Consider the following 19,380-nt stretch of genomic DNA (forward strand, 5'->3'; position numbering starts at 1 on the left):
GAATTTGTAAATCTATCAGAATATAACCCAACCTACCAATTACATCAATTTCGTTTTGAGAAAGCTGTGTATCACAACATTTTATTTTAATCTTCAAAGCACTAATGGGTGTTTCAATAGATACTGACGAAATTGCCTGTATTTCATTGTCTGTAACTTCACATGTCACATGTTGAACACAGTGTTTCCCTTTATTCGAAAATCAATTATTATGAAACCTACATTTCTTAAAAACACTTCGTTTTGGCGTCATTCTTTACCTTTTGAGAGATTTACCAACTATTCTTCATTTTTCCTCGGAAAAACGTTAGCACTTCGACATACAACGCGTGTTTATACTATGAAACGATGCGATACTGTTTTTGACATTGCTACCAATACGAACATGTAATTTAACCTTTATAACACATAAATGTTGAGCCTTCTATATAAAAAATTACATATTATTTTATTCTAAAAATAGCAAATCCTGATTTGAGGTTTCTGCCTGTTCCCATTTCTGCTAGTTCTCATTACTTTTGTCTTTCTTCAATTTATTCTCAATCCATATTCTGTACTCATTAGGCTGTCCATTCCAGTGAAGAGATCTTGTAATTCTTCTTCACTTTCACTCAGATAACAATGTTATCAGCGAATCATATCGTTCCTACCCTTTCACCTTTAATTTTGGTTCCACTCCTGAACCTTTCTATTACTTGCATCATTGCTTCTTCTATGTACAGATTGAACAGTAGTGGCAAAAGACTACTCTTGCTTTTAATTTCACCTAAGGTTGTTTTGACTTTCCTATATGCTGAGTCAGTCCTTCCAACAATCATTTCTTTTTCGATTTCTTCACATTTTTCATGCAGCCGTTTCGTCATAACTTCCCTGTACTTCCTATTCATTTAGATCTTCAGTGACTTGTATAACTGCATTCCTGAACTTGCCTGTAGGTAAATTCAGCGTGCAGAAGCTAGAGCTCTATTTACAAAGGACCACTGCTATGAAGGCATCGTGAAAGAAGAGCAAGAGCAAGTTACATCATAACATAAAAAATGAGAATCTTCTGATTAAGTGTAGGAATACAATTAACTTTTTTAATATCAACTGTTGGAACATGTGCTCAAAAGGCCCCAAAAAACGAAACTCAGTGTTATGAAATGTCTGTAGTTATACAGGGTGATTCAAAAAGAATACCACAACTTTAAAAATGTGTATTTAATGAAAGAAACATAATACAACCTTCTGTTATACATCATTACAAAGAGTATTTAAAAAGGTTTTTTTTTCACTCAAAAACAAGTTCAGAGATGTTCAATATGGCCCCCTCCAGACACACGAGCAATATCAACCCGATACTCCAACTCGTTCCACACTCTCTGTAGCATATCAGGCGTAACAGTTTGGATAGCTGCTGTTATTTCTCGTTTCAAATCATCAATGGTGACTGGGAGAGGTGGCCGAAACACCATATCCTTAACATACCCCCATAAGAAAAAATCGCAGGGGGTAAGATCAGGGCTTCTTGGAGGCCAGTGATGAAGTGCTCTCTCACAGGCTGCCTGGCGGCCGATCCATCGCCTCGGGTAGTTGACGTTCAGGTTTCATAACTAACCTTTTTCGTAGGACTCTCCATACAGTTGATTGTGGAATTTGCAGCTCTCTGCTAGCTCTGCGAGTCGATTTTCCTGGGCTGCGAACAAATGCTTGCTGGATGCGTGCTACATTTTCTTCACTCGTTCTCGGCCGTCCAGAACTTTTCCCTTTGCACAAACACCCATTCTCTGTAAACTGTTTATACCAACGTTTAATACACCACCTATCAGGAGGTTTAACACCATACTTCGTTCTAAATGCACGCTGAACAACTGTCTTCGATTCACTTCTGCCGTACTCAATAACACAAAAAGCTTTCTGTTGAGCGGTCGCCATCTTAGCATCAACTGACGCTGACGCCTAGTCAACAGCGCCTCAAGCGAACAAATGTACAACTAAATGAAACTTTATAGCTCCCTTAATTCGCCGACAGATAGTGCTTAGCTCTGCCTTTTGTCGTTGCAGAGTTTTAAATTCCTAAAGTTGTGGTATTCTTTTTGAATCACCCTGTATAGTAGACAGAAAATATTTTAAGGAAAACGGCACATACACCGATGTTAGCGGAGGTTGGTAAACATGTATAATGTGACAGTGAGCAGCAGTTTAAATCCATCAAGGAAGTGCATATTTGCAAGTTGAAACTGATGGTTCAAAATGTTACCATCTCTCTTCGCAAGATGTTTATAAATTTCAAGTTCTTCTAATAAATCCAATTCCAGGCTTTTATTTCCTTATGTGAAATTACGGTTTCTTCTAATTTCCTCTGAGAATGGTCTGAAATAAGTGAATGTTCAGCAAATGAAGAACTATGAACATTTCCCCCTTTTGTACCCAGTAGGTGCTCCTTATATCTGGCTTTAATAGCTCGACTAGTCTGCCTTATGCAATAGGGCGATATTTACAGGTCATTTTGCAGACGCCAGAATTTGTGAAAGGATCTGGTTCAGTTTTTAATGTATGTCTAAAATTTTTCTTCAAACTGTTGTTAGCGGAGGAGGTAAATTTACAACCATATTTTCTAGTCAGAAGACTGCAATCCTGTAGGACTATTTTCTAGTTAGAAGACAGCCAATTCTGTAGGGCATATTACTTAAAAATGATATTGAAATGAAAGTCCCATTTCCCTCTTCATTACTCCTCAGTTTGATGGCAAATATTGTTGAAATTTTTTATTTGCCCTTTTGTTACTCAGTAAAAAAACAAAAAAGCACACAAATTGATGAATAAGCAGACGCAGCTGTGACAAGAGAATATAGCATTGCATAGAGTGAAGTCAAAAGTACACACACACACACACACACACACACACACACACACATGCATGGGCGAATTTTAATAATTTAAATGAGACTAAAAAATCTCAAATCATTAATTTTTTCCATAACTTGCAGTTCATGTTGACAGCTAAACTGCTGCACATGTAATTGTTCCACAAGTAACTAGTACAGGAAAGAAAATCAAGGCAGTGTATGACGTTACACCACAGTTGATTTCCCTTAATTGGGACTTTAATTTGTTGATATTAAAAATTTTATAACAACTCCTGTCCTGCAGATCTTATGATAACTTTTGAATCTCGTATATTTTACTAGTAATGAAACAGTTCCTTCTTTATTCCCATTATCCATCACAAAAATGCGAAGTGTGTGTATTGGATGATGAAAACAAACATTCAGGTACTGCACAGATATTACTAGTTTTTTTAGACAGATCTGGAATGGAGTAAGTAATGGTTGTGTCCATTGTTCTGCATATTGTGCTGCTCACCAGGCATACTTGGTCAAATTCACAAAGTGTGGTTATGCAAACTGACAATACAGGAATGACTGAAATTGAGCAATATTGTTCTGCTGAAAAATCTGATATGACAAAGAGCTATTATAAACTACACTGTCTAATAATTTTGTGCAAGATGCTTTAATAGATGTATTTTTATCGAGAGGCTGAATTACACTATTATTCTGGACGGAACCCGAGTTATATTAACGGTCTTTTCGATGTCCTCCTAAAGACTGAGGTCCCAATCAGCAGTCCAACAAAAGCAAAGAATTATTTTCTACAAATGGTAGGAAGACGTTTCAGGTGAAACATTAAAAACGATTCTCTCCCGTTTCTCCAGATTTTGCTACATCGATTATAAGATACTTTTAAGTAAACAGTCCTTTTTTTTTTAATTTTTATCATAATTTGCCTTGATGTCCCTGAAGACAGATATAAAACTGAGGAAACAATATTCCACTGATACTTATCATTGGCATTGTTGTATACGAATGTGTCATCACATTCATCGACTGCATAAGCAAATTTATTGCTTCTTCTAATGTTTCCACAATTTCTAACGAAATATCGACGTCATTCGAATGTGTGTAGAAGAAATTAATTAATAAATAACACAATTGTTGGTCTTCAGGATAAGTAGGTGATTGTGATTGCATACCACGTTCTTCATATGTCCACTCCACAAGGTTGGATTCCACATCACGGTCAAATACTGGAACCTGCACAAAAAGACAGATGCTATCAACAAGCATATATAAAGAAATGACAAAGAAAATTCATATTTTTATCTTGATTATTAATACTTAGTGATAGCACAAAGGCAACCGCTAATTATTATGGATATTAAATGAGTTGCAAACTCGAGCAAATAGTAACTGTGAGCATTTGAGTTAAAGAAACTATCAATGGCAATTGAAGTTCACTTTACAAATTACGATCACATTGGGCCACCTGATCTGCTTACCAATGTTCTTTCTATGAATGAGGTGTGCCCACCATTTTGTGCATGTACTGTGTGCTACAGCTACAGCAGGGGTGCATATTTCTTCACGCACCTAGTAAATTAGCTTACTACACCTATTTTCACTCATTGCTTTCATATGGCATCATATTTTGGGGTAATTCATCACTGAGGAATAAAGTATTTATTGCACAAAAGCGTGTAATCAGAATAATAGCTGGAGTCCACCCAAGATCATCCTGCAGACATTTATTTAAGGATCTAGGGATATTCACAGTAGCTTCTCAGTATATATACTCTCTTATGAAATTTGTTATTAACAACCAAACCCAATTCAAAAGTAATAGCAGTGTGCATAACTACAATACTAGGAGAAAGGATGATCTTCACTATTCAAGATTAAATCTAACTTTGGCACAGAAAGGGGTGAATTATACTGGCACTAAAGTCTTTGGTCGCTTACCAAATAGTATCAAAAGTCTGACAGATAACCAACAAGTGTTTAAGAAGAAATTAAAAGAATTTCTGAATGACAACTCCTTCTACTCCATAGAGGAATTTTTAGATATAAATTAAGAAAAAAAATTAAAAAAATAAAAAATAAAGAAAAACAAAAAAACACAATAAAATAAAGTTGTTATATTAACTTAAGTATGTTGTTAAATTAACCTAATTATGTCATGTATTGGAAAATTCGACTCGTTCCACATCATTACGAAATATCGTATTCATGATCAATGGAACTAGTATTAATCTAATCTAATCTAATCTAATCCAGCTACGAATTTGGCGATTTTCAACATTTTTAACAAATACAGTGTTACTTAGCAGCTAAATTTTTGACATTTGTTTCTTTCGATGTATTCTTCCTGTACAAAAAATTTCAGGGCAGGTTTCGACATGTTGTATTGGACTGTTCCATGTTAAGCTCATTAGTATACAGACCACTTGAGATTTCAGACCAAGAAATTCTAGCGGTTGAACTACAGCACCCACAGGCCATGTTCTGTGTGAAGAATTACAGAAACTGTCAGATACAGTGTGTCATAAGACCAAACAAGACGAGGCCACAGCCTGCTGAGGATGAAGAGGAAACTGTTGCGGTCGTGATAATCTCATATGCTGCGAACACATTAGCAAAAATCGGAAGAATTATCTGGAAACATAATGTCAACTGCCTACCAGCCAAGACGAAAGCCTTGTTGGGATCAGTCGAGGATGACCTAGGACTTCGGAAACTGGGAGTCTACTCTATCCCTTGCGAGTATGAGAAACTTTATGTAGGACAGACTATTTCAATAGTACAAGAGAGATGTGCTGAGTATAAATGCTACACAGACACTGAACGCTCGATAAAGTCTACTGTGGCAGAGCACTGCATCTTCTATGGAAATATGAATTAGAATGGCACCAAGTTTTTACAGCAGTCGAACTCCTTTTATTCTGATAGAGTCTGCAAAGATCTGCCTACATTATGAATCAATAAATAAAGCCAGTGGTTTTCAATTAAGCAAGAGCTGGAATCCAGCGCTAACCATGGTCAAAGCACAACGAAAATCTATGTGTAGATATGCGATTGTCATGGCAACTAAAGAGGACAAGAACGTATTGTCACTACCCCAGTGTCTAGCACTGGTGACAGTGGGAGTGAAGACATCAGATCATTCCCTACAGATGCACTCCCCTGCCATTGCAGCAAGTCTGCACCCAGCGATGGTATGCTATAGGCCGCTGGTGGGGGCTGGGGTGGACGGGGAAGGGGATACAAAGGCGGCTCCCAGTGGAAGGCAACCAATCAACTGAAATGCCTGAAGATGGCAAGAAATTGGCTTGCCACAATATCACACTTTCTAGGTGACAAAGCTGGCAGAATAACCAAGAAATACTCAGAAAGTCTGAGAAATACGTTTTCTCATCTCTAATTGGTTATCCAAAGCATGGTCTTATAAGGAGGCGTTGTCAATAGCCAGGCAGTCTATGAAACTTGTAGTGAGCCTCATTGCTGTAAAAACGAGTGCAACTGCTATTAACAGTCCCTGTGTAAAGGACCAAACTATAGGAGACACAAGGTGAATGGAAAGGACATACAGGACATGTGCTTCAAGTGTACATGTCCACCTGCATGAAATGTGTGGCTTTTACAACTAGCCCACTTCATCACACGTATTTGGAAGTAACTAGTGGAGTCATTGCAGCTTGACTACAGTAAGCGAGTTCTAGTTGATGTAGGTTGCAATTGTCATACAGAAATGAGGAGTCTTACACAGGAAGACTACCATCAAACATGTTTTCAGAATGGACACCATAACAATAACAACACTTACCTAAGCTAAAACTTTGGATAGAAACACTACAGTAATTTGGCATGTGAGAAAAAAGCTAAAATAGTGACACTCTGGCCAAATATGGATCCCATGCAAAAATTGAAAACTGTTTGCTATGGGACAATTCATTCAGTTTTTAACAGTTACACCGAACAATGAATCTGTGCAACATAGTTATGACAAAATGCAACATTACTTCTACAAAACCTGTTAAGTCATGCACACTGATTAGGCAATACATAACCTTCTGATGAAAATTCAATGCAAAATTAATATTTTACTATTATTTTTTGTTCTTTTTACATTGATTTCATTTTTTTATGCTTTAACAAGCTTAACTAAGTACAGTATGCCAGAAAGAACTATAACTGACACAGAAAAAGATCAACATAATGAAAACAGTACATCCCTCTTCATATATCAGTGATGTAATGAGAATCATTTCAGAAAACTCTGTTTTCACTACGGACTGGGTCCACAGCCAAGAAATATCTATGAAAATAATTCATAGCTCCTCTGATGTGGTATATTATTTGGAAAAAAGATTTTTAACAATATCTAAGCCATGATATCACTAAATAACAAAGTTAATAGGCAACATTTTTTTTAATTTACTGGGTTTTAAGCAGCAAATGTAGGACATGCTTTATGTAACATTAGACACTGCTTGTACTACAAACAAAAATCTGCAAGGAAAGAGATGATTTTGAACTGTAAGGTAACATATATGTTATAAGAATATAGAGTAATATCGTATATTTCGTGAAACATAGAATTTATAGTGTAGTGATTTTAAACTACAAGTTATGAGTGACGTTTGTAAAATCTATTTTCTTGATATATCCATAGAAAACAAAAAATAAATAAAATTCACTATAAAGCATGCCTATTAAAAATATATAAAAACTGCATTGTTAATACAATATTAGCTATCCTATCAATGAAATTACATTATTGGGGAGGATAAACGAAAGTGAACCAAAATGACTGATCAAGGGACAGAACAATTTAGTTACTACAGGAAATGGCCAAATTACATATAACCAGATGAACATAATATGGGGCAGTCAGCTTAACAAAAATTGTATTACAATATCTTCAAGTAACTGTGCTGTGGTAAAGCGACACGGTGTCTATGAAATTTAGTGCGCACGTTTTTCTTAATTGGTGCTGCAGGAAAGTTTAGAAAATCTGTGAAACTGTGTCTTGGATACCAACTCAATCAAAATTTGAATTTCTTCAGCGCCTGTCAAATGGTTATATATTACTGTAAATTCACCACCAACAAGCTGAACACTATTTGATCAGTTCAAAGTATTTGACTTTGTGAATATCAGTTTTTCTATGAGAAAGTGAAAAATTATCACATTAATGATGTAATTGGTAAATGGTTCATCTTGTATTTAGTGAATAGATAGAAGAGCACTGTAAAGTTTGGGTCAGTCTAAATAATGTTTCCTTTTCCCTGCATCTCCTAAAAATTGGTGTGTAATCTGTGGTCCACTGCTTGAACAGCTAGCTTTCAGAAATTCATAGCAATGGTATATGGTCTGTGTTTCCGATTTCAGTGCCTGTCTGGTGATAATAAACAAAAGAAATAGACAAGAGTTTTTACTGTAACATATAAATGATGAAAGGGACAAAAAGATGATTTGTGTGTTTTATGCAACACAAGACATTGTTATTGTCTTGTATGATGTGGAATCCACCATGTCGTTAATGCACCCAGAAAGTACTATGTTTGGACATAGGTAGAGTGCTCAAAATGTGTTAAAAGAAAAACATTAGAAGTAAGCATGCTGTCTGATATCGATTTCTACAGGTCTGCTTTTGGGTAATGTTTTCCTTGAAGCAATTCCTTTTTGTCAGTTTCACGTAAAAATGATTTCAAAACTGAACAAGTCTGCATTACAATCATACAAAGCATTAAAATCCTCTGGGGGCTCTTTCATATTTGCTTTCTTAGGTGATCTAAATGTGTGCTGTGTGGAGTACCTTATGTATGTTCCAAAACATGAATTAACAATATTATGTTAATTGTAAGTCTTTCAAACTGCTGTTGACTGAGTCTGTAAAGATTAATGAATTACAATGTAAATGTTTCAGATTCTATACATTTGTACACATTCTAGAGAATGATCATTCTCTCTTATTATAGGCCATTTCACACTAAACATCAGTGGAATGGAATTGCAGGTGACACCAATGTGAAATAATAGAACATCAACACAACATGAGTTTACTAATCTCAGTACTGGATAGGAAAGGTGAGGTTTCTACATCTACATCTACATCTACATCTACATTTATACTCCGCAAGCCACCCAATGGTGTGTGGCGGAGGGCACTTTACGTGCCACTGTCATTACCTCCCTTTCCTGTTCCAGTCGCGTATGGTTCGCGGGAAGAACGACTGTCTGAAAGCCTCTGTGCGCACTCTAATCTCTCTAATTTTACATTCGTGATCTCCTCGGGAGGTATAAGTAGGGGGAAGCAATGTATTCGATACCTCATCCAGAAACGCACCCTCTCGAAACCTGGCGAGCAAGCTACACTGCGATGCAGAGCGCCTCTCCTGCAGAGTCTGCCACTTGAGTTTATTAAACATCTCCGTAACGCTATCACGGTTACCAAATAACCCTGTGACGAAACGCGCCGCTCTTCTTTGGATCTTCTCTATCTCCTCCGTCAACCCGATCTGGTACGGATCCCACACTGATGAGCAATACTCAAGTATAGGTCGAACGAGTGTTTTGTAAGTCACCTCCTTTGTTGATGGACTACATTTTCTAAGCACTCTCCCAATGAATCTCAACCTGGTACCCGCCTTACCAACAATTAATTTTATATGATCATTCCACTTCAAATCGTTCCGCACGCATACTCCCAGATATTTTACAGAAGTAACTGCTACCAGTGTTTGTTCCGCTATCATATAATCATACAATAATGGGTCCTTCTTTCTATGTAATCGCAATACATTACATTTGTCTATGTTAAGGGACAGTTGCCACTCCCTGCACCAAGTGCCTATCCGCTGCAGATCTTCCTGCATTTCGCTACAATTTTCTAATGCTGCAACTTCTCTGTATACTACAGCATCATCCGCGAAAAGCCGCATGGAACTTCCGACACTATCTACCAGGTCATTTATATATATTGTGAAAAGCAATGGTCCCATAACACTCCCCTGTGGCACGCCAGAGGTTACTTTAACGTCTGTAGACGTCTCTCCATTGATAACAACATGCTGTGTTCTGTTTGCTAAAAACTCTTCAATCCAGCCACACAGCTGGTCTGATATTCCGTAGGCTCTTACTTTGTTATCAGGCGACAGTGCAGAACTGTATCGAACGCCTTCCGGAAGTCAAGAAAAATAGCATCTACCTGGGAGCCTGTATCTAATATTTTCTGGGTCTCATGAACAAATAAAGCGAGTTGGGTCTCACACGATCGCTGTTTCCGGAATCCATGTTGATTCCTACATAGTAGATTCTGGGTTTCCAAAAACGACATGATACTCGAGCAAAAAACATGTTCTAAAATTCTACTACAGATCGACGTTTCAAGATGCCACGTGCGATACGTAAGAACATAGTATCAGAATTAAGGAACTAGCAATGGTAAAGGTTACAAAGGGCCAAAGCAAATTTCGTAGCAGAAATTTTTGATGAATTTTTTATACGAAACTACAGAGATGTGAAACAATAGGAAAAGTGTCGTACAAGCAATTCAAAACATCCAAATATATACACTCAAACACATCAAATAATGTTTGCAAGGCTACACATAGAACCTTTTTACCTTATGCATTGTGTTTTTCCCTTAACCACCAAATATATCAGAAACAACTATTCCATTCCACCAAGTACGGATTGTTCATTAATTTTCATTAAATAACCTTTTATTGACAAAGAAAAATTCAGCTCTTTTGAAACAGAAAAAACTGGTTTGATATTAAAGTGCAATTGATACAGTAAAAACCTCTGTATGTATTTCCTTCTAAAAATGTTTGATGTTTTCGTTAACAAATAGATGTCGATGTTTTTAAATATTTAGATGACACCTCTGCTATTCTTTAACATCTCAGCAGTTTACCATACAAACTTTATCAAACACATCTGCGAATTAGTTTGCTTTAGCCATTGATAAGCTGTGTCATTACAGTTCCATAATTCAGATACTATGTTGTATTTCAGAGGATTATGTGAAGAGAAAATAGAATACTCTCTGGTGAACATTCTCATAGCAAAAGAACATTCTCTGAGGAAGTTCGCAACTTCATATGAATAAAAAAGCTGAAGCAGAGTCTCTGACAAAGGAGTTATTTCTCACAACCTCCCCTCCCCGAGAAGGTTCTCAGTGTTATGTCCATGCAGGACACACTCATAATCTTACATGTCATTCAACTTGGTCAAACAGGCAACCTATTTAATGTACAAATATGGAACTGGCTTCAACATGTTTCGGAAGAGCTGCACTGCCTTTCTATTTTAGTTTTATCAGTAGTAACAAATTAATAAGAGGATTGCACTATGTTTAGAAAACACATTTTCTGACTATGTTATGGAATTTTCAACATGTGGGAAACATTTTTGTTATTGAAATAGGTGAAACCATTATCTGAGCGAAATCTTAAGAATACATTATGTTTTCATTTTACAATCTGTAACTCTGGCAGAGTATTCTAACACTAGATTATTTTGATTAAATGTGTTGCACAATGGTCTGCTCACACATCAAGTACTTAAGGAGTCGCCTGTGTAGTTTTGTTACAAGAAACCGACTGCTAGGTTTGTAATAAATCAGTTATTAATTTTTCTGATCTGCTTACTTGTTTCTAACATAGCAAAATGAAAGATTATGCCATGAGAAAACATGATGATGAATATTTTAAAACGTCAGTAACACCATTGTCTGGAGAATATCTATGTCTTTTCCTACACTAATCTGAAAACCTGGGCCTGCTAAATATCACAAAAATGTTTTCATTTTCACTTCATTTGAAAGGTCGCCATCTCTCCTTTCATGATCTTTGAGTAGGACATTTGCCTGTCAAATAATGATTTTATTCTTAAACCTGAATAAAGTTCTACAGTCACTCTCTTCAGTGTTTCTTGGAGTTCTGTATTCATTTTTTGGACTCCAAGTAACATTAACACTACCATTTTTACTGATATCAACAGAACTTACTCAGCTCGAAGTATGCTACAGAGCTCACTTCAGAAAATGGAGACAATTCTCCACATGTGAGAATTTATACAATTTATACAAAATTGGTGAATGTTCTTCGTGTTGAACAGCTTCCCCCACACTTTCACTCATCCTGAGGACATTCTGAGGTGAAGTATATTCTCCAACTCACTTAATTCGTGGAAATCTGAGAATGTTCTCAGAAACTCTGAGAGTAAAATACATTCTCTGTTTTATTCATATGATCCATAGGGTCGTACGAATAAAAAGGAGGACATTTCCCAGAAATGATTCTCGAGACAAGAGAACATTCTCTCAGAACATTCTCAATTTTATACGAATAAAAAATTCAAAGCATATTCTCTGGCCAGGGAGTTCTTCCTTAGTACCTCCCCTTCTTCTTGAGAATGTTCTCAGTGCGTGTTCCATTCCGCATCCCTCACAGAACACACACAAAATCTTGCATTTCATTCAGTTTGTTCAAACAGGCAAACTATTCAGTGTAAAAATATGGAACTATCAACAGTGTACTCTGGGAGAGTTATACTATGTTTTGACGTAAGTCTTATATGTGGCAACAAATTATTCAGACATTAAAAGGACAGCTCACGAAAATCGAATTTTCGATATGTGGGAAACATTTTTGTTATTGAAGTTTGGTAAACACGAAAATTTAAGAAACCATCACAATTTCATCTCCTCCAAACCAGAACTCTGTCAGAGCTATCTAATACAAGACAAATTTGCCCAAATATGACACCTCATGGTCCACTTGCATGTCAAGAACTGGGCAGTTATAATTAAAGTGCAGCTACTTACAGAGGTCCTGTATGGGCTGTAATTATTGTATGGCAGTGAAACTTTGTAGATATTATAATGTGTTAATGGGGAAATGATTTATGTGGGAAAAAAGTTAGTTCCAGTTGTGCCACCAAGTATAAATCTGATGCTGTGAATGCAAGAAAAACGTAAAGAAATGTTTCCGTATGTAATGGACCAGAAATGGCATGTGTGCAGATAAGGTCAAGCAAGTGAGAAATGCATAATATTGGTTTTATTATTAACTGCTGATTACACAATTGGTTCAAAATGAGTACTGGGGACATTGACAAGATGTTGTACAGTGCTGATTCAGGAGGATATCAGTTCAAATCAGTGTCTGCCCATCCTGTTTTAGGTTTTTCTTGATTTCCCTAAATTGTTCCACGCGAATGCCAAGACGGTTAGAAAAGGGCATGGCTCATTTCCTTCCCCATCCTGAAACAATCTGAACTTGTGCTCTGACTCCAGCTACCTTGTGTTAACGGGTCGTTAAAGTCTAATCTTCCTTCCTTTTCGTACAACACCAGGTTTGCACCTGGTGGCCAAAACTGTTACTAACTTTACCCAGTGTAAATCGGTTCCACAATTATGCATTAGCATATCTGACAAGTTCCGCTGTCATATGAAAAGTGCGGCCTACTCTGGACCTCTGTGACTACACGCCCTGTACTATGTGGTTGCCAGAGCAGTTCTGTTAAAAGAAACAGATCAGTAGGTTTGTAATCAACGATTTATTAATATTTATGATTCACCTTTTTATTCGTATCGTAACAAAACATAATATTCATGCCGTGAGGGATAGGTCCACTGCCACTGTGAGGAAAACCAAAAGTGATACAAAAAACAGTATGCCAGTATTGCACGAATATTTATATTGCCTGATGCAGACTGAATTCCTCAGATGAACTTCATTTAGAATTAGTTAATAATAAGGCTTTGTTTGTAAAATTTCAAAACTTATGCCAACATAGTTTACCTGAGTGTCACTATCACTGTACATATTTGATGAAATAATCATCTCGCCCACTGAATTTTCTGGAACAGTTCTTTCTGCCATGCCTCACATCAGGCGTTTGTGGACCCTGGAATGGTGTCATTAGTCTCCATGCGATGCCCCACCCTTTGCCTCCTACAATTCATGCATTGGAATGGTTCTTGGTTAGTATATGGCATACATCACAGTTTCCCCATGTCTTAGCATCATGTACAGACGGAGGCCATAAAGCATTGGCACTAGTAAACATTTCACCATAATCACATGTCATCTGCAGGTTGGTACTAGAAAAAACCTTTCAGTTAATATATTCGTCTCCAAGTGCATGAAATACCATGATTGGTATGTGCTTACAACTGTGGGCTCCCACTGGAAATAGAAACTTATATCTTGACTGCCATTTATGTTTTACTGTTTATAGGTCTCCCAAGTTCCTGGGAAATCACATCTGCAAAGGTGCTCTTTAGGTAACATTATGAAGAACATCTAAATATGTCAGTGACAAAGTTGTCTGATGTATGCATGTCTTCTCCTACACTAGTCTGAAGAACTAGGTCTACTAAATTGCACAAAAACGTTCTCGTTAGCTATTTGTTTGGAAGAATGCCCCCCTCTTCTTTCATGATTTTCAGGAAGTGATTCGTCAGCCAAATAATGTATTCATCGCTAAATTTATATAGGCATAACGTCTACAGTTTCTCTCTTCAGTATTTCTTTCGGGGATGTGTACCTGTTTTTGGCTTCTGGGTAACATAAATACTGCCATTATTACTAAAAAGCTCTGTAAAGCTTAACCTCAACAGAACTTACTGAGCTCGAAGTCTGCTACAGAGCTTACTTTAAAAATTGTAGAATGTTCTCTGCTTGTGAGAATCTTCCCTAGTTTTATTCATATGAAATTGGAAAACGTTCTTCACTTTGAACAACTTTCCTCACCCTTTCACTCAAACTGAGAACATTCTCGTGTGAAGAATATTCTACGACTTGCTTTATTTGTGCGAACCTGAGAATTTTCTCGAAATTCCGACAATACAGTACATTCTCTGTTCTATTCATATGACCCATAATCCCACTTTCACTATTCTTACCTTTCTTGAGGAAGAAAACATGCGAAAGAAATACCCACATCGTCAAGAAACATTTGCAGTGAGCCCTTAAAACAGAGGAAACTAATAAAATAAGGGCTGGAAATCCGCAAAAGCACGAAATCCGTTGTTATAACATGAGTTAGCGGCCCCACTATGTTAATTTTTAATGCTTGCAGACAGTGAAATCGTGCATCCCCCCTAGTTCCTAGTCTCAAGACATTGTCTACAAATGATGTAACATCTTGAATAACTGCAGTTGGATGTCGTTTCAGTAGTTTCATTAAGCTTCTTGTCAGAGTCAGGAAAGAACATATACTATTATATAAGAGAATCGTTCTATATTCATTAAATTACCATAAAGATAAGTAATTGGTTAACAGACGCTTTGTACTCTTGTTGTTTGTAGCATTTGTATGTCTTTAATTAAATGTCAATAGTACAATTAGCATCAGCTTATATTAGCTGAAATAAAAAAAAAATTTTTGAATTACGTATTGCGTGACCGAAATGAAGCACTGATGAAGTAAAAACCGTTTTCACTATTATGAACTAGCACAAAGTAAACTGCAATCTCTGAATGCAAGTTTCGACCAGGATTCAAAAACGATGTACTTTGGTGTTTTGTCGACATTATTGTATACGTTACTTCGGAACGTCCGAGAAGTTATTAGTAGAAGTTGCTCTTGTGTGGAAACATTTAGGCCGTAAATAGTCGTGTTTCCTTTAATTCGGATACGCGCGTATATTTATTTTATTTCGCAGGAAACATAAAATTACGTCATGGCAACGTACAATTAGCGTCTAACGACAGTCCGTTGTGGTAGCAAAGCCTTTCGGGAGCGGTGAGACGCCATCTAAAGTTGTTGCCAGAGAGCAAAAATTGTGACATAATGGCGCAACTTTTAGCGATAGACGGCAGCAGAGTGGCGTTCTTTATGATTTAAATCAATAAGTGTATTTGTGATTTTACTAAGTGTTTCATCGAACTCAGTTTTCTGTGTTGCATTTTCGGTGAAGTTTTCTCTAAACGGAAAGGCAATATTGTAGCATCTCCAGAAGAGGGTAGTGGGACATTTCCCAACCGACTCGATTGGCGTAAACAAAACTTCAGACGTATGTTATACACATTTTATCACATTTTGTATGCTTATATGATATATTAGTATAGTTTCTGTTTTGTTTTACTGAAGTGGCTTATGTTCTATGATTACGAATTTCAGATGCGTAGTATTAATTGCAAGCCTTTTTTTCCATTATCTCGGCATGTTGTACCTTGTTTAATCACACTGCATGTGGTGTATTTATTTTTTTCAGCTTTGTTTTGTTTTACTTCAAGTTTTCGTGTAATTTAAATCCCGTACATAATGAAGAATTTTTATAATATAAACAAACTTTTGTTGGAAACTTACTAAGACCCAGTGATGTGTACTTTTGGCTGTGCACTCTTTTGTATAGTTCTACATTTATAAGACTTCGTGATGAACGCATATAGCGTATGTCGATTGATTACTGAGGTAATTCTATTATTGAATAAACTCTCAAATAACTCAGCTTATATTAATGTGGAAAGTTACAGTTTTATCAACATATTATTCAGTGCGTATCGTAATTGTAAACAAGACGTCCTTTGTATATACACGAGAGATTACTGTGACACTCATCAAATTCTCTGAGCGAGTGGCACATTTCTCTAGGACGAAACATTTGTATTCAGTTAGCTCAAAGATATCGATTTTAACTTTATACAGAAAAAATTTGAGATTTTTTATTAATAGCATGGCACTTAAAACAGTGAAATATGCTTTAATTTGCCTGTGTGTTTAAACTAATTATTGATTTAGGTCTCTAATATTGCTTTGATGTAAGCTTTCAGTGTTACACAAGTTTTACTGTTTCCAATCGTGGCTATGTTGACTTTTTAAAATAAATTACTTTTGTCTTTGTTTGGCAGTGCTTCATTTATTGTGTTTGATATTGGAGACTTCACAGACTGTAGGTGTTACCTGGTACTTCACACTACTAACGAATCAAGTTGAGAACAAATATATGTATTCAAATGCAGAGTTCATGTGAACGAGCAACATGCACAAAGTGTACCGTATATTACATTTTTAAAAAGTTTGTGAGTTCACGGGTTTGTGTTGAAACTAGATTACATTTCTAACTTCAGACACTTTCTAGTTACAGACATTTGGTAAATGTGCATCACATAACTTGTGATGTGATACATTACTTAATACAGAATCCAGGTTAATGACATTTTACAGAAATATTCTCGTGGTTCCATTTAAATTATAATCTGCTGATATGCAGTGTGTAGATGTGTGTATTTTATTAGTTAGTGGGTGCATTGTAGTCATGATTAAGGTATAGATTACATACCAGGAGATGGGAGTGGGATTTTTGCATCTTGAAGCAATGTAATATTAAGGGTTGAGTTTACTGGGATGTTAAACATATGTAGCATGTTCATAGCTTTAATGTTTCAATTGAGTTTTATAAAACGTACATAAGATTTTAAATGAAGTTGTAATGAAGTGATAATTTAAATTATCCACTGTAGACATTTCTGAGTCAACCCTAGGATGCATGTCTGAAGTTGGCCCTTCTACTAGATCTGTGCTTCTGAAGTGGCTGGATACGGATATGAATATTAGTACATGTGCTTACTACACTGATCTTGTGCAGGCTTCTGCAAGCTTGAAGAGATTTAATTTTCCAATCTTTCTGATCTTGTGCAGGCTTCTGCAAGCTTGAAGAGATTTAATTTTCCAATCTTTCTGTCATCACCCATCTCATTTATTTCCTTGTAGAAATCATAATTAAGATACATTTAACGTGTTAGAGCATTAAATAAATATTTTTATTGAATGGTAAACATAGCTTCTCATAAACTATTTTCCTGATAGTATATATAAGAAATGGAGTAAAAAGGAAGCATTTTCACGTGAAAAAGAAGGTATAGGATCATGGGCGTAGTGCAGCCAATGAAGTATTACAAAAGGAAACAGCTTGTCTTTCTAAGATCCCTACAGAGTGCTTGTACCCACGAAGTCATTAATGTGCATAACTGTGTATCTCTTCAGTTACCTGTACGAGATTTTCAAACACAGTTTCAGGTTGTTAGCCGTGTACCTATCTCCAGTGGCAACTGTGACCTGATTAACAAATATAAATATGTCATGCTAGTATTGACTGCTGAAGTCATTGGTGACGAAGTAGTGCTCTGTCTCAGATTTGAGCTAAACTGTAGCGATTCAAGCTGCAAAACTAGGGTCTCAAAGATGCACAAATTTTTTTTTTCGCCAGTTGCAAAATTCTGATAGTGATTGCAAGAGAAGTAAACTTAAACTTTCACCTTTAGAACAAAAATCATGAGTGTTAAGGTCACATGCAGTTAATGTTGAAAATTATCTGTTGGTAATTAAGGAAGAACTGCAACAGGTAGTTCTTTGAACATGAACGCAGGACAATGGCACTTGAGGAAATATTAGAATTTTAACTGAACATACATTGCTTTACTCCCTCCCTCCTTTTTTATTTATCCATTTGTGCGAGAATAGGCAATTAAAACTGTAAACTCAGCTATGCCTTTTAAACTTGTTTTCAGTGTAGAAATATGTTTGAAAGTATTATAACTTTTCTTAAAGTCTAACAGTCTTGTTGTTGTTTCATTGCTGTTTCAAGTTGTCGGCTGTGTGTAACCTAAAAAGAAGTGTGTTGCAAAGGAGGATTCTTTGGGAAATTTATTATTGGTTGAAAAATGAAAAAAATCGCTTACTGTTAAAAGTGATGGAAATGAAAATGCCATGTTTTGTGATTGGGTATTTTGTTTCTCTGTAACAGTGTGGAATGTGCACCAGGTGTAAAAGCCAAGACTGGTGAAGCTAGAAGCTAAGGAGAAGCTGGTCATTATAAAATGGAAGACACAAATTGAGATTGCTAAAAACCATTCAACAGCCAAGGTTGCCTAAAATATTTTTTTATCTAAGAGAATCGATTTCAACAGAATATGCTGTTATCTTCAGGTCTTAAAATCTTTTGTTGTAAAATACTTTCATTTTACCCTGACCTCATGCACATTATAAAAGGTTTGTCATAGTCTGTTGAAACCAGTTGTCTTAAAAGAAGAAAAAGAAATGTGTGATCACAACTGTTGAATGGTTTTTAGCAATTAAGCAGATTGCCCTTCAGTTTCACATAGTTAGAAAATTAAAGCAAATTGAGATGTTAATTGGGATTGTAGGCCTGTTGATAAGTTGATAATGCTTCTTCTCATGTGGCTGGATTGGGCAATAACAGTAAAGCAACAGTTATCACTAATATTGTAATAGTAAAGGTGAAATAAAAAATAGAAAAAAGTCGTGTGGAAAATGGGAGATATGAAATAAGTTAACAAGGAAACAGCATATGTGTAGAGTTGCAGAGAACGTGACATGAAAGTGAGTAGAAATGTAGGAAAAGTAGGTGTGTCTCATAATGTGGACAATGTAGGAAAAGATAGATTTCTACTTACCATAAAAATAACACATTGAGTTGCAGACAGGCACAATGAAGGCACTTACACATAAGCTTTCAGCCATCGCCTTCTTCAGAAAAAGAGAGAGAAACACACCATATTCACACAAGCAAGCACACCTC

The 19,380-nt window shown here is 36.3% G+C and overlaps 1 protein-coding gene across 1 annotated transcript in view; it reads left to right on the plus strand.

Annotated features, from left to right (window-relative positions):
- The first annotated feature begins 15,385 nt into the window (after positions 1–15,385).
- LOC126247984 (mastermind-like protein 2) overlaps positions 15,386–19,380 on the plus strand; it is a 71,101-nt gene continuing 67,106 nt past the window's right edge. The window contains exon 1 of the mRNA XM_049948555.1: positions 15,386–15,852. The gene's annotated coding sequence lies outside the window, so the exon portion shown is untranslated. The remainder of the gene's footprint in view (positions 15,853–19,380) is intronic.

This window comes from Schistocerca nitens, chromosome 3 (genome assembly GCF_023898315.1).
Source record: "Schistocerca nitens isolate TAMUIC-IGC-003100 chromosome 3, iqSchNite1.1, whole genome shotgun sequence".
NCBI classification, from domain to species: domain Eukaryota; kingdom Metazoa; phylum Arthropoda; class Insecta; order Orthoptera; family Acrididae; genus Schistocerca; species Schistocerca nitens.